Here is a 27,296-nt window from a genome sequence, read left to right on the forward strand (position 1 = left end):
CCTGTAGATAGAAGCCTAAATTTCTAATAATAATGTAGAATATTTGTGCACCTGTACATGTAAATCTCAGATATGATTCTCTTTTCTTTCTCACAGATGTCAAAACATTTTCACACACAAACGGCTAATGAACTAATCGTCTGTGACAGAAAATCGGTCGCCCTGGAACATTTATTGATAGAGACGCCATATTCGGGGAATGCATTGATGTTTTCACATCAAGTTTATTGACAGTTAATTGAAAGAGCAATAAGCTCAGTTGTTGTCCTTATTACGTCGGCTCACATCTTGTTTCAGTGATCTCATCTATACCCAATAATTCACGAATAAGCAAGAATACGACTCGTCAGAGGTATGCAAGGCTAGGCTGTCATTCAATTGGAGAAAATATTTATGTTTAAGACCAAGCTTTTACATCCGGATTAGGGAAAGAGTGCAGCCTATCACTTGTTCCAAACCCTTTTCCCTACCTACTTGGACAATCTGCCCAAAATGACAGCCCTCAAAATTGGACTAAGTGAAGGGGTGAAAGAGTAGTCAGACAAACCAGGTCGGTTACACATAGACAGATAAGGTACAAAAACACAAAGGAAGAAGACAGAGTCAGGACAAGCTATGTGTGAAACCTAGACAGCCACGAAGTGCAAAACCAACAGGCAGAGGCAACAGGCAAAGGTCGAATCATAGGAGGTTGATGTCACATTGGGCAGGTATGTGTGCAGACCTGAGCTCACCCACAGCATCTATTCTTGACTACTTGACAATCTGCCCTAAGGGACACACCACCAACTGGTTGACGGTCCCTATACTGGATAAGCGCAAGGCGTGGTGATATCAAGATTTAAAAAATACAAAAACAGTACAAAAGTCTGGAAAATGGTCAGGGCACAAAAGGGCAGCAAAAAGACTGACAAACAAATGTAAATGCAGAGTCAAACAAGCCAAGTCAATACCAGTGAGAGTGTCGCACTAAGCTAGGGGGTAGTTGAAGATCAAGCCAAAGGTCTACACAGGTTTTGAATAATAGACCCCATTATCTTTATCACAGGCAACATACAGAGAACAAGGGGGGAGATTTATCAAAACCAGTGCAGTGGAAAACTTGCCCAGTTGCCCATAGCAACCATCAGATTGCTTCTTTCATTTTTCACAGGCCTTCATAAAAACGAAAGAAGCGAGCTGATTGGTTGCTATGGGCAACTGGGCAAGTTTTCCTCTGCACTGGTTTTGATAAATCTCCCCCCAGGTATTTATAGCCCACTTCAGGAGGACGTAGACTCCAAGGCAGAATACCGTTGACTAGAAGTCCACACCTCCTGATTGGGTCAGGCATTGTTATGTCATTAAGTGATGTCACAGCTGAAGACAGGAGGGATTGGAACTACAAAGAGAGCCACAGGCAGAAACACCCAGTACAGTGGACAAGGGTAAACAGGCAAAGGGAACAAGGAATGGGAGAGATAAGGAGAACCTCTATTATGGGCACAGGTGAATACTTCGCAAGTTTAAGTGTCCCACCATCGGGAGGTGTAAGCCCCAGAGCCGCAGCTGATTGGCCCGGTTCTCCGACCTCCTGGTTCTTCAGCTGGTTGTTCACTTAGGACGACCAAGGAAGCTGCTGGGTGCGTCAGGAAAAAGGTGGACATGGCACTGGAGCCAGACATGGTAAGGGCTCATTCTTCTCCTGTACATGGAGCACCGTTGGCTAGTCCATCAGAACGGCAGTAGTTTAGCGGAAAAAAAATATAGTTCTTACCGGATTCCCGATGGACCCCATCCAAGTCAATGGGACCCGTCAGGACCTGGGGGTGTCCGTTTAGTGCAAAAAAAAAAAAAAAGAGCCTGAACCCAGAACAGTTCGGGGCACAATGGCAATGTGAACCTAGCCTTAGGGGATGCAGTAACAGTCACCCTTGGAGAAAGGCCCCATCCCGGTTGATCCAAATAATTTCTCTATTGGTAAGAAAGTATGCAGAACTCCTCTCTCCAGGGAACTGCATTGTCAGCAAATTAAAGGGATACTCCACTCAAAAACATTTTCTTTTAAATCAGCTGGTGCCAGAAAGTTAAACAGATTTGTAAATTACTTCTATTAAAAAATCCCAAATCCCTCCAGTACTTATCAGCTGCTCTATAATACACAGGAAGTACTTTTCTTTCAGAAGTTCCTTTCTGTCTGACCACAGTGCTCTCTGCTGACACCACTGTCAAGTGTACAAGAAAATCCCCATAGCAAACCTCTCCTGCTCTGGACAGTTCCTGACATAGACAGAGGTGTCAGCAGAGAGCACTCTGGTCAGACAGAAAAGAAATTCAAAAAGAAAATAACTTTCTGTGTATTATACAGCAGCTGATAAGTACTGGAAGGATTGGGATTTTTTTTTTTTTTTTTATAGAAGTAATTTGCAAATCTGTTTAACTTTCTGGCACTAGTTGATTTAAAAGAAAATGTTTTCCAGTGGAGTACCCCAATGGGTCATGGAAGGCAAAGGGGCAATATACACCAGATCTTTCCATCCTGGAGGGCAAAATCAGGAGACAATTTCGATATATGCTCTGTACACAACTGCGTACGGTAAAAATGCTTGGCCACTTCTGGCCTGTAGGGGGTGCAAGGTTAAAAATGTAGCCCATTGGGGGCCATCACTACCTAGGAATTAGCTTCTCCTACTTGTTTCCATACAAATCCATATAGCTGGCTTCTCGTTGTAAATGTGCGCATGGTAAGACAGATTCTGCTCCGTTATTCTACATACTTATATATTAGAACACCGTAGTATAGACTGGGTAATTTTTTTATTTTTTTTTTCATTATAAAAAAAAAAAAAAAAAAGTAAAAACATTTTCCTATCACGATGTGTTGCCTATTCGGAGGCATTTTTTCCAGGAGCGGATTATTTGCCTCAGCGTGAATAGGATAAATTAGGAGGTAATTTAATCAAATTTTGAAAGGAAAAGTTCATTTGGGTGTTATCAGATGGAAGGTCCCGCTGACTGCCGGCCCGTCTCCTACTGCTTTGTTAATAGGAATGGGGACTGAGATATCGCTGCGTGTGAAGTGTCCGGACTTATTGATGAAGATCCTGATTACAAATAAAAAAATACAATAATACACTCGCCGGGGGGTTGTTAGAGTGTATTTTTCCCCCTTAAAGGGATATTCCACTTGAAAAACGTTTATTTTATATTTTAATTTTTTTTTACGCAATTTCAGTCTGCTTCAGTGATTTGGTGTTTTCTTCTCAATAGCAGATTTCTGGTTGGTCTCAATTAAATATGGCAGTGATTCCCAAACAAGGTGCCTCCAGCTGTTGCAAAACTACAACTTCCAGCATGGCCGGACAGCCGTTGGCTGTCCGGCCATGCTGGAAGATGTAGTTTTGCAACAGTTGGAGGCACGCCGATTGGGAAACACTAAACTAATGTAATATTGATGCGTGAATGTGGTTCTTGAAGTTTAAGGGTTACTCCGGTGGAAAACAATTGTTTTCAAACCAACTGGTGCCAGAAGGTTATACAGATTTGTAAATTACTTCTATAAAAAAAAAACTTAATCCTTCCAGTACTTATCAGCTGCTGTATGCTCCACAGGAAGTTGTGTAGTTCTTTCCAGTCTGACCACAGTGCTCTCTGCTGACACCTCTGTCCGTGTCAGGAACTGTCCAGAGCAGGAGAGTTTTGCTATGGGGATTTGCTCCTGCTCTGGACAGTTCCTGAGACAGACAGAGGTGTCAGCAGAGAGCACTGTGGTCAGAATGAAAAGAACTACACAACTTCCTCTGTAGTATAATGCAGCTGGTAAGTACTGGAAGGGTTAAGATTTTTAAATAGAAGTAACTTTCTGGCACTAGTTGATTTCGAAGCATTTGTTTTCCACCGGAGTACCCCTTTAGGTATAATTTACATATAAGCAATCTGTCATTGCTGTCATTCACTTGGAGAAAATACTTTATTTAGGCCAAGCTTTTACATCCAGGGTAGGGAAAGAGTACAACCTACCACTTGTCCCAAACCCCTTTCCCTACCTACTTGGACAATCCGCCCTAAACGGAAGCCCCCAACATTAGACTAAGTCAGACAAAACAGGTCGGTGACACATGGACAGATAAGGTACAAAATCACAAAGGCAAAGACATAGTCAGGACTAGCTATGTGTCAAACCTAGACAGAGGCAAGAAGTTGATGTTGAAATTGGGAAGAGTAAGGATCTAAGCGGCTGTGACAAGGGCCGAACAGTGGTGGATGGCAGACTGTAGCAGAACATCTCAAGACCATCGGTCTTGTGGGGCATTCCTGGTATGTAGTGGTTAGTACCAACCAAAATCTTTTAATCCTTCGTAATACGGCATGGGTGACTTTGGAGCCTGACGCAATGCAATTTTTTCCCCATGGAGGAAAAAATTCCCTGTGTAAAATCAGGAGCACAAACAGAATAGGCAAATAGAACTATATGAGTGGCGTATTTGGGATTTGCGTTAGATGGATCCTGGAAATTTTTTGGAAATAACCCTTGATGCAGCACCAAGTCACTTTGATGTCTTCAAGACCCCCATTGCTATTGGTAATTTCTCGCTCTACCCACTCTAAAGTTTTTTCTGTCTCAGCCCTACCAGGTTCAAAGGGTGGTTGGCTGAAGATCAATGGTTATCCCCTATCTACAGGATTGGGTTTGACTAGATGATCGTTGGGGGTCCGAACAATGGGGCCTCCACCAATCACGACGGAGGTCAGTTGTCGACTGAATGAAAAGAGCGGCAGCTCACATGCGTGGCCAGCACTCCATTCATTTTTTACGTGGCAGAACTTAAAGGGGTACTTCGGTGCTCAAGCGCTCTGAACATTTTGCTCAGAACGCTCAGAGTCGGAGGCCGTGATCGTGACGTCTCTCATGATGTCACGCAAAGCCCCCTCCATTCATGTCTATGGGAGGGGGCATGTCGGTCGACATGCCCCCTCCCATAGACATGAATAGAGGGGGCGTGGCATGACATCATGACCACTGCCACAGGAGCTTGGTGTTTGTTTAGAACGCTGGGTGCTTTTCGAGATCGGGGGGGGGGGGGGGGGCTCCAGAAGCAGGATCTCCATGATCAGATATCTTATCCCCTATACTTTCGATAGGGGATAAGATGTCTAGTAACAGAGTAGCCCTTTAATAGAAAATTATAGAGAATTAACTGAGTGCTGGCCATATATGCATTCTGCTGCTTAATTCATCCAGAAGACAACTAACCTTCTTTCATGGGAGGAGGCGCGATACCACCAGTCAGGCCCTCACCGATCAGCTGGTTATCACCTAAACTGTGAATAGGAATTCACCAACAGTCCAAAGACAAAAAGATACCGGCACTGCAATACCACCTGCACTAATAAGTGTCAATGCACCTGGGATGCACTTGTAAAACCGCCAAGAAAATGATTCATTACTGATGGTGCTCACGTAGAAATAAAGTCCATTGGAACTATAAACGTACATAGAATATGAACTGGAGCACTCACCCAATTTCTTCAGGTTCCGGTAAACTTCCGATATTCTCTTAGCGGGGAGGCGGGAGATGGTAATGGGGGAGTTCAGACGCTGGCCACCAGGTGGCCAGCGTCTGAACTCCCCCGTTACCATCCACCACCTCCCCGCTACTATCCGGAGAGAATATCAGAAGTTTACCAGAACCTGAAGAAATTGAGTGAGTGCTCCGGTTCATATTTGGTGTACTTTTATGTGAATAGGAATTCATTTTTTGGATCATTGGATAACCCCTTTAACCAGAAAATAAACTACCAAAGAATCAAGAATGAAGACAGCCCTTGCCCATACACCCTATGAGGACATATTAAGATTAAAGAGGAGGTCCTCTTTCGGGGACAACCTTTCTAAGAGGAGATATGTTACACTACATTTGCTATAGCTCCAGAGGAATGCTGGTTGTGGCCATAGGGGCTCCAAAGTGAAAGGGGTTGTCTCCTATGGGTCCAGCAAAGACAGAAGGCCAAACCTAAAGTCGTGAAAAGGGGTAACCCCATAGGTAAAGGTCCAGCCTTTGGATATCATGTAAGAGAGAACCCTACAATAAGCATGTGTACGTGGCCTACGTTTGGACAGAACAATCCGAGTATAGGATTGACAAAGGGCCTTTTTATAATTTTCTTTTAGTTTTTTACCCATCCAACTTCACCTCCAGCGTGTTTTGGTTGGACATAGCCTTTAATGATTGACTGGGAGTCTTGACAGAAGAGTCTGAAGAGGACGCCACATGTAGGGAAGTAAACTTCAAGTGAACAGCTCCGATCCAGCAATGTGACATCTGTTTCAGCCAGGTTTCCCCGCTGTTGCCTCTAAGTCAATCACATTAAATAACACGATTTGGCCGGGATATCTATTCCCTTTAAATCGCTCTCTGTTTGCAACCAGCCAGCAGCAGGTCAAGGCCAGTGGAGATGGTGACACCAGAAGGTAGCAGAAACTTTCCCTATTCATTCAACCTCACCACCAGCTGTTCTGTCAAAGTTAACTTTGTGTAATTGTATCCGCGCTCTTCAATCCATCACACCACGTGTTAAAACTCACTTGAGACAATTTCACATCATTATAAAGGACCAAAGAAAGCCACGTGAACGGGCCTGGGGAGCGCTTTCTGGGTCACCACTCTCAAGTTAATGAACCTTTCCATATTCTTCAGCTTTTAACATGTAGTTTGCACCTTAATATAGCTATATGGCTTTTACCCAAGATGGTTCATTCACATTGGGGAACGATTTGTGAAGTTTTGTCTCCAGTCTCCACGTTGAGATTTCAAGTGGATGGAATAAATGGAGGGGAATCGTCATACGGATATACTACATGTTGTCAAGGAAACACTGAGGCAGTATTATAGTAGTTATATTCTTGTATATAGGAGCAGTATTATAGTAGTTATATTCTTGTATATAGGAGCAGTATTATAGTAGTTATATTCTTGTATATAGGAGCAGTATTATAGTAGTTATATTCTTGTATATAGGAGCAGTATTATAGTAGTTATATTCTTGTATATAGGAGCAGTATTTTAGTAGTTATATTCTTGTGTATAGGAGCAGTATTATAGTAGTTATATTCTTGTATATAGGAGCAGTATTATAGTAGTTATATTCTTGTATATAGGAGCAGTATTATAGTAGTTATATTCTTGTATATAGGAGCAGTATTATAGTAGTTATATTCTTGTATATAGGACCAGTATTATAGTAGTTATGCTCTTGTAATAGGAGGCAGTATTATAGTAGTTATATTCTTGTATATAGGTGCAGTATTATAGTAGTTATATTCTTGTATATAGGGACAGTATTATAGTAGTTATATTCTTGTATATAGGAGCAGTATTATAGTAGTTATATTCTTGTATATAGGAGCAGTATTATAGTAGTTATATTCTTGTATATAGGAGCAGTATTATAGTAGTTATATTCTTGTATATAGGACCAGTATTATAGTAGTTATGCTCTTGTAATAGGAGGCAGTATTATAGTAGTTATATTCTTGTACATAGGGGCAGTATTATAGTAGTTATATTCTTGTACATAGGGGCAGTATTATAGTACTGTACTATAATACTGTATGTACAAAAAATGTACTACTATAACACTGCCCCTATATTCAAGAATATAACTACTATAATACTGCCTCCTATATACAAGAATATAACTACTATAATACTGCCCCCCATATAGACGAATATAAATACTATAATACTGCCCCCTATATACAAGAATATAACTACTATAATACTGCCCCCTATAAACAAGAATATAAATACTATAATATTGCCCCCTATATACAAGAATATAACTACTATAATACTGATCCTATATACAAGAATATAACTACTATAATACTGCCTCCTATATACAAGAATATAACTACTATAATACTACCTCCTATATACAAGAATATAACTACTATAATACTGCCTCCTATATACAAGAATATAACTACTATAATACTGCCCCCTATGTACAGGAATATGCATCTGAAGACATAGGATATATTTTATATCTAAAGGAACATATAAGTGTAAATTTTCTTTATTACGATACAGAACCTATATCCATATTGCGTTAGCACTTTATTCTGGGTATACCGCATATAGTTATCATACAGGTTACTACAACTTGTAGTTGACTACAATAATTTCATAAAATTTTCTACATCTGAGACATATATTTTTTTTCTTAGGGAACCATCTCTAGATGCAAAACAATGGCATAAAGATAACAACATCATACGCCATTTTGTTCAGGACAATGAAAGACGACACCGGTGAGATGTGAGGCACAAATACATCTTTATTTATATGCACAAAATACACATAGTAACATGTAAAGCGTCAATATACACTGCTACCTACAGGACCATGAAGATAACGTCAGTCTATTGTTATTCACTAGAGCCAGCAATTCTCAAACCTTCTGTGGCTTCTGTATGCACCCATTGGAGGTAGCCATTTATCTGAATGAATACAATTATTAAAGGGGTATTCCATCCTAAACGTTTGCGGCCTATCAGGTCAGGTCTCCATCGAGGTCTCTGGGTGCTATGGACAGAACCAACAAGTAGCAGTAGGTACTTTCTGTATTCTGCCATAGACTCACCTATCCGACTGCTGGGACCCCCTGCGATCTCCCGTAAGGGGTCCCGTCTCTGCTCCTCTAATGCGTGCGCCGTACCCAGCGCGGAAACTGGTCAAAACACGCCCCTCCATTCATCTCTAAGGGAGAGGCAGTGACTCCATAGAAATGAAATGGGGGGGGGGGGGGGTGCACGTTTCGACCAGCTTCCATGCAACACGTCATTACAGGAGCAGAGCTGGGGTCGAGCCGTGGCCCCCTATGGGAGATCGTTGGACATCCCAACAGTAGGCCCCCGTGATATGGGGGATATGTGTCCCCCCCCCTGCATAAGGGGTACTCCAGTGGGAATTTTTTTTTTTTAAAACCAACTAGTGCCAGAAAGTTAAATAGATTTGTTAATTACTTCTATTTAAAAATCTTAATCCTTCCAATACTTATCAGCTGCTGTATGCTCCACATGAAGTTGTGTAGTTCGCTTAATTCTGACCACAGCGCTCTCTGCTGACACCACTGTCCATATCACAAACCGTCCAGAGTACAAGCAAATCCCCATAGCGAACTTCTCCTGCTCTGGACAGTTCCTGACATGGACAGAGGTGTCAGCAGAGAGCACTGTGGTCAGACAGAAAATAAATTCAAAAAGAAAAGAACTTCCTCTGTAGTATACAGCAGCTGATAAGTACTGGAAGGATTAAGATTTTTAAATAGAAGTAATTCACAAATCTGTTTAACTTTCTGGCACCAGTTAATAAAAAAAAAAAAATTTCCACTGGAGTACCCCTTTAAGTTGCATCAGGTATTTATAAAAGCCTATGGGTATGCCATATAGGTTTATGATGAGAATGTCCTTTTAAACATTAGTGGTATGAATTAGGATCAGGACTGTTTTCAAGTGGATGTGGGCTATTTGGGTTCTCTATCCATCCCACTCTTGGCTTGACACTTGTGGGGCACGTTTATGCAGATCCCCAGTAGATACCGGCATCGGCCTAAGTTTACCTGAGGTAAAAGCCCAATCAATGGAGCCTCAATATTGATCACTTGGGAACACTACAAGGTGCTTTTAAAGGACTACTGACTACTTATCGTAGACTAGTCAGTCACACCTATCAATCTAAGTGTTCCTGGAGGTTCTCAGTAGTGATCATGGTCAATAACCCAAATGGAAATAACTATAATCCACCTCTCCCAGGCCTAAGATAGTCCATGATAGGGAACATTAAACTTCATTTAAAGGGGTACTCCGGTGGAAAACATTTTTTTTAAAGGGGTACCCCCATGGAATTTATTTTTATTTTTTTAAATCAACTGGTGCCAGAAAGTTAAACAGATTTGTAAATTACTTAAAAAATCTACTATTAAAAAATCTTAATCCTTCTAGTACTTTTTTAGGGGCTATATACTACAGAAGAAATGCTTTTCTTTTTTGGATTTCTCTTCTGTCACGAGCACAGTGCTCTCTGCTGACCTCTGCTGTCCATTTTTGAATTGTCCAGAGCAGGAGTAAATCCCCATAGCAAACATATACTGCTCTGGACAGTTCCTAAAATGGACAGCAGAGGTCAGCAGAGAGCACTGTGGTCGTGACATCAGAGAAATCCAAAAAGAAAAGCATTTCCTCTGTAGTATTCAGCCCATAAAATGCATTGGAAGGATTAAGATTTTTTAATAGAAGTCACTTACAAATCTGTTTAACTTTCTGGCACCAGTTGATTTAAAAAAAAATAATAATTTCCAAGGGAGTACCCCTTTAAATCAACTGGTGCCAGAAAGTTAAACAGATTTGTAAATTAATTCCATGAAAAAATATTTGTCCTTCCAGTACTTATTAGCAGCTGTATGCTACAGAGGAAATTCTTTTCTTTTTGAATTTCTTTTTTGTCTTGTACACATTGCTCTCTGCTGACACCTGATGCCCATATCAGGAATTGTCCAGAGAAGGAGAAAATCCCCATAGGAAATCTATGCTGCTCTGAACAGTTCCTGACACGGACAGAGGTGTCAGCAGAGAGAACTGTGGACAAGACAAAAAAAAAAGAAATTAAAAAATAAAAGAATTTCCTCCGTAGCATACAGCTGGTAATAAGTACTGGAAGGATTAAGATTTTTAAATAGAAGTAATTTACAAATCTGTTAAACTTTCTGGCAACATTTCATTTAAAAAAAAAAAAAAAAAAAAAAGGTTTCCACCAGAGTACCCCTTTAATGTCCCACCAAAAGGAGATAAGACAGATCTCAGATGTACGGTCCCTTTAAAGCAGTAGCCTCAAACTGTGACCCTCTAGATGTTGCCAAACTTCAACTCCCAGCATGTCCGGGCATGCTGGGAGTTGAAGTTTTGCAACATCTAGAGGGTCACAGTTTGAGACCACTACTTTAAAGGGGTATTCCAGGAAAAAACTTTTTTTTTCTTTAATCAACTGGCTCCAGAAAGTTAAACAGATTTGTAAATTACTTCTATTAAAAAATCTTAATCCTTTCAATAATTATCAGCTGCAGAAGTTGAGTTGTTGTTTTCTGTCTGGCAACAGTGCTCTCTGCTGACATCTCTGCTTGTCTCGGGAACTGCACAGAGTAGAAGAGATTTGCTATGGGGATTTGCTTCTAAACTGGGCGGCTCCCGAGACACGTGTCATGAGAGAGCACTTAGACAGAAAAGAACAACTCAACTTCAGCAGCTCATAAGTACTGAAAAGATTAAGATTTTTTAATAGAAGTAACTTACAAATCTGTTTAATTTTCTGGAGTTGATATATATAAAAAAGTTTTTTCCTGGATAACCCCTTTAAAGGGGTTCTCCGGTGCTTACAAATCTTTTCCCCTATCCGAAGGATAGGGGATAAGATGCCTGATCGCGGGAGTCCCGCCGCTGCGGACCCCCGTGATCATGCACGCGGCACCCCGTTTGTAATCAGTCTCCGGAGCGTGTTCGCTCCGGGTCTGATTACAGGCGACCACCGGGCCGGCGGCGTGTGACGTCACGCCTCTGCCCCCGTGTGACGTCACGCTCCGCCCCTCAATGCAAGCCTACGGGAGGGAGCGTGACAGCTATCATGCCCCCTCCCGTAGGCTTGCATTGAGGGGCGGAGCGTGACGTCACACGCCGCTGGCCCGGTGGTCACCTGTAATCAAGACCCGGAGACTGATTACAAACAGGGTGCCGCGTGCAAGATCACGGGGGTCCCCAGCGGCGGGACTCCCGCAATCAGGCATCTAATCCCCTCTCCTTTGGATAGGGGAAAAGATGTGTAAGCACCGGAGAACCCCTTTAAAGGCCCCATTAGGTCAAGCCATAAGTTAGTGCAGATATTCCAAACCATCCACTTACCCTTGTACCGCTACTACTTAAATGTGAGAATCTACTTAAGCAGAGGGACAAGCAATCTTTGGCTTCTCTGGAAACTGGACTCCCCTTTTTTGGGGGGGTATTTTGACAAAAACTCGCCAATGCAAAAAGTTTCATACCCCCTGGGTTATACAGTTGCCAGGTCTTCAGTTTGAGAATCGCTGGACTAAAGATACGGACAAATTTTATTAAGAAATAGGCCAAATGTGCTGCCACCCATGGGTTACTCAACACTGGTGCCATCTCACTAAGTCTGCAGTTTTTTTTGTCTATCAAAAAGGAGTGCGTCTTAGGAGAAATAGTGGGGGGACTGGGATCGCCCCATTGCGATTGCAAATGCAAGGACTCAATCGTATAAGTGCATCAGTTCATGAATTAAAAGCATATAAGCATCTGGGGAGCACCATTTGACACCCCCCACCCTGTCCCTCTGTTTCATTCAATCCCTATGTCCTATATAATTTGATAAAAGAAAAACAGTTTTCGTCAATGATCACGGTGTGAGTAGAAAAAAATGTGACAACAAAGTTTAAAAAAAATTCTAGCAGTTCTGTGTTAGGTTAGTTAAAATAAAAAGCAAATTACTTTTCTATAAGTTAACACCTTTACAATTTGCCGTACAAAATCATCGATAAAGTTAAGAAATGAGAGAATTTATCCTGCCGATTCACCCAAAAAAAAAAGAAAAAATTATATATACACATACAGTGAATATACAGATTCTTTAATTTTTTTAAAAAAAACTTTGAATTGTGATCTGATTGTAAGACCGGAAAATTGACCTGGTCATTATACTATTGTAGAGTTGTAGAGTTAAAGGGGTACTCGGGTGGAAAACTTTTTTTTTTTTTTTTTTAAATCAACTGGTGCCAGAAAGTTAAACATATTTGTAAATTACTTCTATAAAAAAATCTTAATCCTTCAAGTACTTATTAGCTACTGAATACTACAGCAGAAATTATTTTCTATTTGAAACACAGAGCTCTCTGCTGACATCACAACCACAGTGCTCTCTGCTGATATCTCTGTCCATTTTAGGAACTGTCCCGAACAGCATATGTTTGCTATGGGGATTTTCTCCTACTCTGGAAATAGGACAGAGATGTCAACAGAGAGCACTGTGCTCATGATGTCAGCAGAGAGCTCTGTGTTTCAAACGGAAAATAATTTCCACTGTAGTATTCAGCAGCTAATAAGTACTGGATTAAGATTTTTGTAATAGAAGTAATTTACAAATCTGTTTAACTTTCTGGCACCAGTTGATTAAAAAAAAAAAGTTTTTCACTGGAGTACCCCTTTAAGGGGGTACTCCGGGGAACTAAATCCATAACCCATCCTTTCCCACTCATCAACATGTTTAATTCTCTAAATATGATTCATTAGCTATAAAGAGCAGTTTACCCCGCTCCCCCCTTTGGTTGTCACTTACATGCATGAAGTAAGACAATTACATCATCCAGCCATCCGTTCTATCTCTGTCCTAGTCCCTCTCTGAAAGCAGCCCCCACCCTCCTGAGAGACACAGAGCATGTGGTTTCTGCCCTGTACTGATGAGTCATGCTCTCTTTAGTGCTGAGAACCGGGAGGTGTGTGCAGCCTCAGTCAATCAGACACTACATCTCTCTCTGCTGCTCAGAGCAGGAGGCTGGGGGCTGCTCTCAGAGAGTAAGCTGGTTGGCAGTGAAGAGTTGCAATGATTGCTTGGAGATATAGGCAAGGGGAGGGAAGAGTGGCAAAGAATATCAAGCAGCCAGAGAAGACAACAGAGGCAACATGAGCCATGCATATCAGGCAGGATGGTTTATAGGGAACATATCCTGGTAGTGTGGTTGCTTTGGAGTATATACTTCCCTGGAGTACCCCTTTAAGGGGATAAATAAATATATTAACATAAGAAGTTAAGCTATACTGACAATATCACAGTGATAAAGTAATAGATCGTGTTTTCTGAAAAAAACTTGGAAACCCATGTTCCCTCATCTCATTGCTAATATGGCATATTTAAAGTTAAAGGGGGTGTAGGACCTTGGCCAACAAGTTAACTATTGCATGCTATTAATATTAGTATTATTATTGCATATATTTCACCTTGAGTTCTTAACACGGAGTTAACCAATAAAGGGGAACTGGTTAACAGGACTGAATGATGCCCAATATGGCCCTGATGGGTAAAAGCCCTTTGGGCTTAGCTAAGAGAGGTGAGGAGCATATGTGGCAAGTTGTTTACCATAACGGACCAGTTTCATCTTCTACCACCAAAAATATAAAGAGATAGTGTGAGAGGATGATGGTATTTTTGGTGGTAACGTTACCAGGAGGGTGCGAGACTCTTCTGATACTTAGAATAGGAGCCATGAAGAAGCGGCTGGGGCATCATATGGTTCTGTCAGCAACCTTACCCCCCCAATGTGCCAGTCATGTGTCAGATGAAGAAAAGCTGAAACGATAGAGACCCTTCAATAGGCACTATGGGAAGTGGTCAGCCTTTATAGGGTGCTAGGTCTATATCAGGAGGGATTATTTAAAAAGAGAAACTTCAAGTTTCTTTGTAGCCCTTGTTTATGCACAATAAGCCATTAAGAAAGAAACGCGGCACTCACCCATCTGTAGAAAATTTCAGATCTTTATTTCCAATAGTGCAAATACAAATAAGCAGCGGGAGAACATAATAAATTGTGGGTGTGATACCCGGCGGCTACAGCCGTTTCTTGCTTCAACACGCACTTCTTTGGGCCTCCGGCCCGAAGAAATGCGTGTTGACGCAAGAAATGGCTGTAGCCGCCAGGTATCGCACCCCCAATTTATTACGTTTTGTCATATCTTTATTTCCAACAGTGAAAATACAAATAAGCAGTGGGAGAACATTATGAATTGTGGGTGCGATACCTGGCGGCTACAGCAGTTTAAGAAGTGGGTGTTGACGCAAGAAACAGCTGTAGCCGCCAGGTATCGCACCCACAATTTATTATGTTTTGTCATATCTTTATTTCCAACAGTGAAAATACAAATAAGCCGCGGGAGAACATAATAAATTGTGGGTGCGATACCTGGCGGCTACAGCAGTTTAAGAAGTGGGTGTTGACTCAGGAAACGGCTGTAGCCTTCAGATATCGCTCCCACTATTTATTATGTTCCCCTGCTGTACATTTGTATTTTCACTATTGGAAAAAAGAGATATGAAGATTTCTATAGATGGGTGAGTGCCACTATTCCTTTTTAACTGCTTATTGTGGCTCTTATGAACTGATGTACCCCCATAAAAAGAGTACATCACTTGTCAGAACTAGTTCAGGTGTGAACACTACTAAGAGGTAAAGCAGTACCACAACTGGTTTCTTTATTGCTGGATTGGCCCTTTATATTACATTCATCTTTATCATCAGGGAATAAAAAAACAGAGCCAATTTCTTTCAAAAACTCTGTACCGTCTGTACTCTCCATTCTGTAGAAATTGTCATATCTTTATTTCCAATAGTTAAAATACAAATGTGCAGCGGGAGAACATAATACATTGTGGGTGCGATAACTGGCGACTACAGCCGTTTCTTGCTTCAACACACACTTCTTCAGGCCAGACGCCTGAAGAAGTGTGTGTATATGCAAGAAACGGCTGTAGCCACCAGGTATCACTCCCACTATTTATTATGTTCTCCCGCTGCACATTTGTATTTGCACTATTGGAAAAAAGAGATATGAAGATTTCTATAGATGGGTGAGTGCCGCTATTCCTTTTTAACTGCTTATAGTGGATCTTATGAACTGATGCCTCCCCCATAAAAAAAAAAAATCGTCAGAGTACATCACTTGTCAGAACTTGTTCAGGTGTGAACACTACTAAGAGGTTAAGCAGTACCACAACTAGTTTATTTATTGCTGGATTGGCCCTTTATATTGCATTCATCTTTATCATCCAGGAATTAAAAAAAACAGAGCCAATTTCTTTCAAAAAACGCTCCCCATCTGTCTCCAGGTTGGGTGTGGTTCTGCAGCTCTGTTCCTTTGAAGTGAATGGAGCCAAGTTGTAATACAACACACAACCTGGGGACAGAGGTGGGGCTGCTTTTGAAAGAAATTAGCTCAGTTTTTCTATAACCCCTTTCACAAAGGAGCCCAGTTCTGCCTCAAAGTAGTTGTACCATGAAATTTTTTATAGTTGATTCCAGCTCTAGATTGTTGAATGAAAGTTTTTTGCGTTTATAATTATTTAAACAGAAAAACGTTAATATTGCCAGATACTCCAGAGATAATGTTAATAAAGCTGTGTCCACCTGTAAATGTGTCAAGGTGGACACACATGTATAGTCCAGCCAAAAGCTGTCCGAGCATGATTAGGCTATGTTCTCATTGAGTAATTCCAGAGTGCGAACAAGTCCGCAGAAGACCTATTCACACTAACGTTAGGAGTACACACTGCGGAATTCCGAAGCGCAATTCAGTGCGCATAATTCCACGCAAATGACTCAGTGTCAACATAATTTTAAAGTTGTAGTTTGGCAGAAGCTGGAGGCACCCTGGCTGGAAAACAGTGATGTAGAGGGATCCAGCTGCTTCTGAAGCGTCAGCATCTTCTCTGCTTGTCGGGCTAAGCAAGTGCAACGGCAATCTCCATCTCTACCAAGCAGAGAAGAGGCTGCTACTTAATGCTACAGAGGCAGATGGATCCCCACACAAGGAATCCCTCCACATATCTGGTGGAGAAAAGCTAGACTAAGCATGTGTGTCCTTCACGTCACATTTACTGAGGTGATACACAAATACTGAAATGTGGCTCCTCTAAATGTTTTGGCGCCTCAGCACCTTCATCAGGAGGAACATGTGGCTAAACCTCCAGCTTTACCACATGTTCCTACTGATGATGGTGCTGAGGCGCCGAAACATGTAGAGGAGGCAAATTTCAGTATTTTTAAACGTGGTCCCTAACACCTTAATATATAGGAGTACAGCAGACTCTGCATATATTACAGTATATATTGGATGATTATCCATGGATCACAATAATAATTGACTGTGTAGGGGCAGTTTGGTTTTAAAATTGTGTATTATCACTAAATCACATTATGATACAATAATTTATTTTAGTTTGTGATAATAAAAGTTATATTTTAGGGAGGGTTAATTAAAGAGAACCTGTCATGATCTTGTTAAATTCTATAATCCTCCCAGTTCACTGCCCCCATCATGATAAACCCCCCCCCCCCCCCCGCCTTTATTTCTATTATTTTTTAGTTTTCTACCTTGATATTGCTCTGTATTTTACGCTCATTCTCAGATTCAATTTTAAGGTGTGTGACCCATGAGAGACCAGTTGCTAGTAAAATGCCTAACATCCCTACTGAAAATATCATGGTTGCTAGACTGTGTATCTGTCAGGTTCAATTTAATGCAACGCCAAATGTTATAGTAGTAGAGATGTAGTCAAATAAAACAACCTCCTTGGTTCCCAAATCCCTTTGGGGCCAATATGTGATGTACAAAGTAGTTATTTGGAATCAAATTACTGAACTCTACAGCTAGGCCCAAAAGAATACGGGCAACTTACCAAATACATAAGTCTCTTCACTTTGACCATTGGTGGGGGTCCTGGTTTATGGACACGGAAGGAAAAAAAGTTTTCAAATCAACTGGAGACAGATAGTTGTACAGATTTGCAAATTCTTTCACTTTAAAAATCTTAATTCTTCCAGTCCTTATCAGCTGCTGTATGCTCCAGAGGAAGTTGTGTAGTTCTTTCCAGTCTGACCACAGTGCTCTCTGCTGACACCTCTGTCCGTGTCAGGAACTGTCCAGAGCAGGAGCAAATTTCCATAGCAAACCTCTCCTGCTCTGGACAGTTCCTGACACGGACAGAGGTGTCAGCAGAGAGCACTGTGGACAGACTGGAAAGAACTACACAACTTTCTGTGGAGCATACTGCAGCTGATAAGTAGTAGGAGGGTTAAGATTTTTAAAGAGAAGTCATTTACAAATCTGTATAACTTTCTGGCACCAGTTGATCTAAAAAACATTTTTCTCCGGAGTACCCCCTAAACATGCAAAGGGGGATTAAGCCAGACACTGCCCTCTCACATTAAACTCCGGTATAACAGAAAAAGCGACAAGTGTCCTTCTGTTCTGACGTGGGGGATAAATTAAGGGATTGAAATAAGATACTAAATCACTTTAAAGTAGACTTCCCCCTTCACAATATGTGTATTTTCTTTTTCATTTAAATTCCCAGTACTAGAGACCTCCATCTATGGGTCACAACCCAGAGCCTCTTCCAGTTTGTCTCTTCACTTGCCAGATACAAGGACGCACTTTGGAATGAAATGGCTGCCATGTAGTGGGGATCTATCAATAAGGGGTTTGCCCAAGCAAATGGGAGTAATAACAGGAAAATGGGGTCTCCACCTTTAAGTATAATAGTGCAATTCTGTCCTTACTGTGATCATGCGAATCGGGGGGGGGATGATGTTTAGCATATTATTAAAATGTATAAGTTATAGTTCTACCAGATGTTTGGAGATGGTTAAAATGCTTTACCACATAACATTCCTATATTTCAGCGTATGTACCTTTACTTATGATGCCTATAGAAATGGGTCACGACTCCGCCCCCGTGTGACATCACGCCCCCTCAATGCAAGTCTATGGGAGGGGGCGTGACGGCCGTCACGCCCCCTCCCATAGACTTGCATTGAGGAGGTGGGGCATGACATCACACGGGGGCGGAGTCATGAAGTCACAATACTCCGTCCCCGTGGTCGGGAGGCATAACACTGAGAGCCTCCAGCACTTCCTGCAGTGCTTACAGGTGGGTGCTGCATGCTAGATTATGGGGTCCCGACTGGTGGGACCCCCGCGATCAGACATCTTATCTCCTCTCCTTTGGATAGGGGATAAGATGTCTTGGGGTCGGAGAAACCCTTTATCCTAATACAGAAACAGAATTTTAAACAATGCAGATGTAAATAAATTTGAATGTCATTTTTTATTTTCTTGATTTTTCTAAATTTTCTTCTAACGGGCAAATTCCTTTTTAGGGTGCGTTCACACACTAGTAACTAGCAGTAGGTTTCCCGCTGTGGGAAACCCGCTGCTAGTTACGCTACCATTCATTTGAATGGGTCCACAGACAGTCCGCAAAGTTTACACTATTTCGGACTGTCTGTGGACCCATTTAAATCAATGGTAGCGTAACTCGCAGCAGGATTCCCGCAGCGGGAAACCCGGTGCTAGTAATAGTGTGTGAACACACCCTTAGAAAGGAATTCCAGCTGTTTCACCTTTTAAGAAGGGAAGTAGGAGAATGAGGGCGTCTCAAGTCTCGTGGTGGATAAATTGGTCTGGGTTTACATGCAGGTGATTGGTATATCAGATTCTAGTCGGTGTTGGGGTTTCCTGCTGTGCGGCAGACCGGAATCGCTGCTCCATCTAACATTTGTAAACTAAATGTATGGTGGGTAAAAAAATAAAATAAAAAAGAAGCCTGAGTATCACAAAGGGCCAGAGGTAGTATCCATGCAGGGATTTTTTTTTATTTTTTTTTATCATTTCCACGATTTGGGTAGAGGGTGGTTATTTTTTGCATTGACAACCCCTTTAGATACTTTTAGAAAAAGAAAAAAAAGGGGGGGGGGGGATGCAAATGGAGAACACACAATTCTCTGTTCACTTTACATTAGCGCCAAGGCTGGAAAAAAAAAATGCAACCCAACCCTTTCATTCCCGTTCATATTCTATATATATATATATATGTTTTATTCTAAAAACCATGAATACAATATTTATATAGTGTTGTAGTGAAGTACAAATGGCAAAGTTTTCTCCTTCAAAGCCTCGTAGTGAAGCTTCGAGGTTCAACAAAATATTGCTAATCATAAGAACAGGCCCACAATGCCCAATGATAGGAAAGTTCTTGTATAGAAATGTATGTACTAAATGATCCGGTATGAATTTTGCTTCAAACATTTATTGCAAACAAGATTTTTTTTTTTTTTGCGTTCTCTAAGAAAAGTCTTGCAAACGGATAAATCGTAAAATTCTGGGCTTAAAGCCTTGTTGAACAAAAATTTAGGAAGATTTAGAGACATGAGCATATGGCTATGTGTTGTCTGAAAGAAAATGGAGAAAAAAAAACACTAAAAAAAATAATGTAGATGTGCTGTGTAGGTATTACGTTTTAATCTTCATATAAATCAAAAGGTAGCAAACTGCGTGCAAGGCTCGAAGCAAAGAGGTGGGTGGAATATTGTCTCGTGAGATCCTCGGCTGCGATGGAAGGTTCATGATCAACCACCAAACGCTCTATCCATAAGGCAAATGTCTTCTCATTCCATGACTTTCCTTCTGCGATGATTGATGTATTCTCCTAAAAAAGAAGAAAGCAGAAATTTAATTTGGTGGAATAAGAAGAAAGTTTGACCGATGACAAGACCTGAAAAACTGGTGGAAACACCACTGATACTCTGAAACTGTGGTCTTAAAACTATGTATATAGTGTATTGAGACATAGAAGTGGAGGATCTCCTCCTCTGTGTGTACAGTGTATATAGACATAGAAGTACAAGATCTCATCATCTGTGTGTACAGTGTATAGAGACATAGAAGTGCAGGATCTCCTCCTCTGTGTGTACAGTATATAGAGACATAGAAGTGCAGGATCTCCTCCTCTGTGTGTACAGTATAATGAGACATAGAAATGCATGATCTCCTCTTCTGTATACAGTGTATAGAGACATAGAAGTACAGGATCTCCTCCTCTGTGTGTACAGTGTATAGAGATATAGAAGTACAAGATCTCATCATCTGTGTGTACAGTGTATAGAGACATAGAAGTGCAGGATCTCCTCCTCTGTGTACAGTGTATAGAGACATAGAAGTGCAGGATCTCCTCCTCTGTGTGTACAGTGTATAGAGACAGAGAAGTACAGGATCTCCTCCTCTGTGTGTACAGTGTATAGAGATATAGAAGTGCAGGATCTCCTCCTCTGTGTACAGAATATAGAGACATAGAAGTGCAGGATCTCCTCCTCTGTGTGTACAGTGTATAGAGATATAGAAGTGCAGGATCTCCTCCTCTGTGTGTACAGTGTATAGAGACATAGAAGTGCAGGATCTCCTCCTCTGTGTGTACAGTGTATAGAGACATAGAAGTACAGGATCTCCTCCTCTGTGTGTACAGTGTATAGAGACATAGAAGTACAGGATCTCCTCCTCTGTGTGTACAGTGTATAGAGATATAGAAGTACAGGATCTCCTCCTCTGTGTGTACAGTGTATAGAGACATAGAAGTGCAGGATCTCCTCCTCTGTGTATACAGTGTATAGAGATATAGAAGTGCAGGATCTCCTCCTCTGTGTATACAGTGTATAGAGACATAGAAGTGGAGGATCTCCTCCTCTGTGTACAGTGTATAGAGACATAGAAGTACAGGATCTCCTCCTCTGTGTACAGTGTATAGAGTCATAGAAGTGCAGGATCTCCTCCTCTGTGTGTACAGTGTATAGAGACATAGAAGTGCAGGATCTCCTCCTCAGTGTATACAGTGTATAGAGATATAGAAGTACAGGATCTTTTCCTCTGTGTGTACAGTTTATGGAGATATAGAAGTACAGGATCTTTTCCTCTGTGTGTACAGTGTATAGAGACATAGAAGTACAGGATCTCCTCCTCTGTGTGTACAGTGTATATAGACATATAAGTACAGGATCTCCTCCTCTGTGTGTGCAGTGTATAGAGACATAGAAGTACAGGATCTCCTCCTCTGTGTGCAGTGTATAGAGATATAGAAGTACAGGATCTCCTCCTCTGTGTACAGTGTATAGATATATAGAAGTACAGGATCTCCTCCTCTGTGTATACAGTGTATAGATATATAGAAGTGCAGGATTTCCTCCTCTGTGTATACAGTGTATAGAGACATAGAAGTACAGAATCTTTTCCTCTGTGTGTACAGTGTATAGAGACATAGAAGTAGAGGATTTCCTCCTCTGTGTATACAGTGTATAGAGACATAGAAGTGCAGGATCTCCTCCTCTGTGTACAGTGTATAGAGACATAGAAGTACAGGATCTCCTCCTCTGTGTATACAGTGTATAGAGATATAGAAGTGCAGGATCTCCTCCTCTGTGTGTACAGTGTATAGAGATATAGAAGTACAGGTTCTCCTCCTCTGTGTGTGTACAGTGTATAGAGATATAGAAGTGCAGGATCTCCTCCTCTGTGTGTACAGTGTATAGAGATATAGAAGTGCAGGATCTCCTCCTCTGTGTGTGTACAGTGTATAGAGATATAGAAGTGCAGGATCTCCTCCTCTGTGTGTACAGTGTATAGAGACATAGAAGTGCAGGATCTCCTCCTCTGTGTGTACCGTGTATAGAGATATAGAAGTGCAGGATCTCCTCCTCTGTGTACAGTGTATAGAGACATAGAAGTACAGGATCTCCTCCTCTGTGTATACAGTGTATAGAGATATAGAAGTGCAGGGTCTCCTCCTCTGTGTGTACAGTGTATAGAGACATAGAAGTGCGGGATCTTCTCCTCTGTGTGTACAGTGTATAGAGATATAGAAGTACAGGTTCTCCTCCTCTGTGTGTGTACAGTGTATAGAGACATAGAAGTGCAGGATCTCCTCCTCTGTGTGTACAGTGTATAGAGACATAGAAGTACAGGATCTTTTCCTCTGTGTGTACAGTTTATAGAGATATAGAAGTACAGGATCTTTTCCTCTGTGTGTACAGTGTATAGAGACATAGAAGTACAGGATCTCCTCCTCTGTGTGTACAGTGTATATAGACATATAAGTACAGGATCTCCTCCTCTGTGTGTACAGTGTATAGAGATATAGAAGTGCATGATCTCCTCCTCTGTGTGTACAGTGTATAGAGATATAGAAGTGCAGGATCTCCTCCTCTGTGTGTACAGTGTATAGAGATATAGAAGTGCAGGATCTCCTCCTCTGTGTGTACCGTGTACAGTGTATAGAGACCTAGAAGAATTCTTCTGATAAATGCCATATACACATTATAAAATGGTCACAAAGGACACAGTACATGAACATGTAAACTTTAAGGCTCCATTTAGGGTCCAAGCTGCCAGACGTCCCACTTACATACCCTTCGGATTAAGCTAAACTTCCAAACATATAAGGTAGGCAACTGTACTAATCTAGTTTTCATTCATTTCAGCCCCAAACCACTTTTATCTGATATCAAATAGGAAAGAAACATCATACAAGAATGGGTCTGAAGGTATTGAAAACTGGGAGAGGGATTTAGTGGTTGGCTTCCAGTATGTGATATAAGGAGCGCTGCTCTGAAGCTGTCCATAAATTATAGCACTGGACAGACTGGATGTATTTTCAAGATCCAGTTTTCATAATATACTATATGTATGTCTGTATATATATAAAAAAAAAAATTAAAAAATAAAAACACTACCGAATACCATAAGGTCAAATATTACACCAGTTCTGAAGAAGCTTTATTAACAGAAGCCTGCAATATAGCTGAAGGAAAAAAACGTAAGAGGAAAAATTCTATAAAATGAGTCATGGATCGTTTTTTTTTTTGTTAAAAAATAAAGACAGATGGCCCTATAAATAAAGTAGTTTCTGGAGAAGGTTGGGCTTGTACCGTTTTACCCCGTTAACTGTAAGGTGTAACTGTTCACTCAGCCAAATATATTTCTGGACGTCAGAGGGGACACGAGAGGATAGACGGTACATTCATTTTTATAAATGTGACTTTACGCTGGCCTCGCTTCCCGGTGTGTGAGCCAAGACTTGGCGACAGATTGGAACAGATGTTGAACAGGAGTCAATTTGGAAGAGTATTCCTGCACCTAGAATTTTAATGCATTGGCCAATCCACCTCAGCAGCCTTATTCTTGAGAAGTCTAAAATTCTTGATTTTATATTGGAGATGTAGAAGGGTTTTTCTTTGCAAAGGTTCAGTTTTTTGGCCTTGCCTGTTATATAAATACCCTGCCCAGGGGTAAGTGGGGTACTAAAGGTACCCAACACCCGAGTTACATGCCATGGGAGCACCCCCTAACTACACCCCTGATTATATCACATTTAAATGGGCATTCTCATTAAAAAGAATTTTTGCTATTGCACTCCTTATGGTAAATAAAAAAATCTTTCTAATGTACTTTGTTTAAAAAAAAATTAAAAATTAAATTTTCTATGTTTTGTGTTTAAAAAAGCTGCCACTAGGTGTCTCCCTACTTGTGTCCAGAGCACATTCCCCTCGCCCATCTTGTGCACAGGCTTTGGACTCCTGCTGGCCTGGCAGAAGTCCAAAATCAGGAAATGCAGTCTGGAGTGCTGAGGGGGGTGTGCGCAGTCTTAGAGTTGCAATTTGCAGTTTTGCAACAGCTGGAGACACGCTGGTTGGATTTAAAAAAAATTGTATATCCCAACAAATTTGTCCAACCGATGAGTCTAAAAAAAAATATTTACAGATTTTTGTATAAATTCAAAACATTTTCAACCATGCTATACTACACTTAATAGTCCCATTTGTGACCAAATTAATTTTTAATCATGTTTTTCTTTATTAAAAAATACTTTCAATTTACTGAATGTTTTTCTAAAAGAAAATTTAATAAGTTAAAATTTACTATACTGTGGAACATTCTATCATCGTATTCTAGATTCTAGTCAATGCAGACCCTTTGGGAGCCTACATCATGGCAGAAATACCTTTCGTCCTGAGCCAGGAAGGGCTTAGTCTTTGATCATCTGAACCCAGCTCCAGGTTCAGTGCTGAGTTTAGGGCAGTGGCGTATGCAGAAGAAAGGGCATCTGATTTTGCCCCCTAGGACATGCTTTTTTCCATGACCCATTGGTCAATTCCCCCCTCCATTAATTTGCTGACCATGCAGTTACCCGGAGAGAGGAGTTCTGCACATGTTCTTAACAGAAAAAGGAATGGGACCAACCAAGATGGGGGCCCCAATCTCAAAGGGCCCCATAGAAGCTGCATGGTCTGCCCCTTGCTTCTTGGGTTTTCAGTTGTGAGATACAGTGCAGAATTAGTTGTGCAATTGACAATTTCTTAATTTTTTGTTTCAAAAATTCTTATTAACGTTTTCTAAACAGAATCATGAAAAAGTCAAAATGACAATGGAGAAAAAATATGCAGGGGAGCCCCATGATGCTCATATTTGTTTAGTAAGTTCAAAAAGAAACAAAAAAGATAAAAATAATGTGAAAGACAATGGCCGGCATATATCATTGTGTTTACCCTCCCCCCCCCCCCCCCCCCCCCGTCTATATTTGGAGCTATTTTGGTGCAAATGTCCTTATTTTTGTGCCTTTTTGTAATCCATTTTGGCAATACACATGATATGAATGGGTTTTATGAACTGCTCCTTTTTGTGAAAAGGTGCAAAAAAGGCGCAAAACCACCAAAAAGTCTCTAAACTATACCAGCCCAGACTAAGCTTAGCTTTTTGGTGTATGTGAAGAGTGAAATTTAAGAAAATGTGACCTGCACAAAATATATCAAATGCTCTGCGATCTTTTAATACATTTGATGCTCCTACACATTACCAGCACACAAAAAAGGTGAAGAAAAATGCTTCCTGTACCTGAATACCATCTCATACTCTGACTATAAGTAGACTTGCCACTATAGCCTGAAGAACTAAGCTTGCAACTTTTTTTTAGCTTTGCAAAACTTAATAGGGTACTCCGCTGCTCAGCATTTGGAATAAACTGTTCTGGACACTGGAGGCGGGAGCTTGTGATGTCATAGCCCCGTCCCTCATGACATCACACCCCGCCCCCTCAATACAAGTCTAAAGCATACGTCACGCCCCCTCCCATAGACTTGCATTGAGGGGCGGGACGTGATGTAATGAGGGGGTGGGGCTATGATGTCACAAGCTCCCTGCGCCGGCTCCAGCATTCGGAACAGTTTGTTCCAAACGCTGAGCAGCGGAGTACCCCTTTAAACCTTTCAGGGGATGAATGAATTTTCAGAACATTTGAGACAAACTTGGAGCTGGATTTGACTTATTTAAATAAGATTGAGAACCATGGAAGCCTTATTCAAGTCTCCAGCTAGGCTTTCCATCACCCCGGACAAAAATTCTGTCTGCTGCCTAAAGACTTTATCTAAATACTCCCCCCGGAAAAAAGGGGACATGTAACTCCCTGTGCAAGCTTCAACCTTTCATTAAGGGGGATGGCCATCATGCCCCCTCCCATACACATGAATGGAGGGGGTGTGACGTGACATCACAAGGTGGTGTGGTGGCATCACGTCTCCGGCCTTGGTAACCCAGCATTCTAAACATACTGTTTAGAATGCCAGGTGCTGCACGGAGATCGTGGGGGTCCCAGCAGTTGGACCCCTGCGATCAGACATCTTATCTCCTATCCTTTGGATAGGGCATAGGATGTCTGGGGGCAGAGAACCCTTTTAAGACGACTGATTACAGATAATATTCTTCAAAGGACAAATCCATTGAGGTCTATATAAATAATACCTATATAATCTACTTGCCCTGATATTGTAACACCCCCCAATAAGTACTGTGTAACCCAACAGTGAGATCTTTTCCAGGGGTTCCTTGCACCTACTTCTATATCACCTTCCCGATGGCCAGGGATATAAGCCAAGACATGGTGCCTGATGGGGCCCAATGGCCTCTCTATCACTCAGGAGGACATCAGTACTATAAAAGACTCCTCAAGTAAAGCCCGTTAACAGATTTTGCACTAGTGCCCAGGACTTGACTTCAAGTCATGCCTTTATCTTTAACATGAAGCTGCAGTTGGGTCCGAAAGGGGCGCAACATCTCAATATATCAGGGAAATAAATACGTCTTCACCTACCTTCTCAAAATGAGAGCAGCTCATCTATGTAGTATAAGGCACAATGTTATATTACTGAAAAATCTGTAATACTAATAGATGGTGACTGAAGGTCCATAACTGGCCGTTGTGCTTCTATGTCACAACAGAATCAAAATATATTGACCAGTGGTTCAAGGAAAAAAAGACAAAATAAGCACCAGAACTTTCTGTCCTTCTGTTTTGTATTTGCTGTATTTCTGTTCCTTCTATGTACACGTTTTAGGGGCAGCTGATAGGCCGGGAACATGGTGGAGCCATTTGGCCCTAGGCCCCAAGAGCTTTATGGTGGGACATGAAGCAGACCTCCAGGCATAGTGGCGCTGTTGCTGAGGTCCAAGACTGTCCCACTGGCCCTGGGATAGTTTGTGGTGTACAAAGAAGAAAAGGGGCCCCATAGCAAATATAAAAATGGCCTTCTATTATGGTTTCTGATTTAGCCCCCAGACAGAAAGGTCTACCAGTTATTTCCTCTTTGCTTTCCATTACCCATTGGTC

At 41.3% G+C, this 27,296-nt stretch overlaps 1 protein-coding gene and 1 long non-coding RNA gene across 7 annotated transcripts in view; one reads left to right on the top strand and one right to left on the bottom strand.

Moving 5' to 3' along the window:
* The first annotated feature begins 1,249 nt into the window (after positions 1-1,249).
* The window catches only part of LOC130272980 (uncharacterized), a 33,013-nt gene continuing 6,966 nt past the window's right edge, over positions 1,250-27,296 (top strand). For both annotated transcript variants that reach the window (XR_008843812.1, XR_008843813.1), the window contains exon 1: positions 1,250-1,665. This is a non-coding gene — a long non-coding RNA (uncharacterized LOC130272980). The remainder of the gene's footprint in view (positions 1,666-27,296) is intronic.
* Positions 19,269-27,296, bottom strand: part of CDK14 (cyclin dependent kinase 14) — a 551,260-nt gene continuing 543,232 nt past the window's right edge. For all 5 annotated transcript variants that reach the window (XM_056519057.1, XM_056519056.1, XM_056519058.1 and 2 more), the window contains one exon: positions 19,269-20,300. The gene's annotated coding sequence lies outside the window, so the exon portion shown is untranslated. The remainder of the gene's footprint in view (positions 20,301-27,296) is intronic.

Source organism: Hyla sarda, chromosome 5 (assembly GCF_029499605.1).
Source record: "Hyla sarda isolate aHylSar1 chromosome 5, aHylSar1.hap1, whole genome shotgun sequence".
Classification (NCBI taxonomy): Eukaryota; Metazoa; Chordata; class Amphibia; order Anura; family Hylidae; genus Hyla; species Hyla sarda.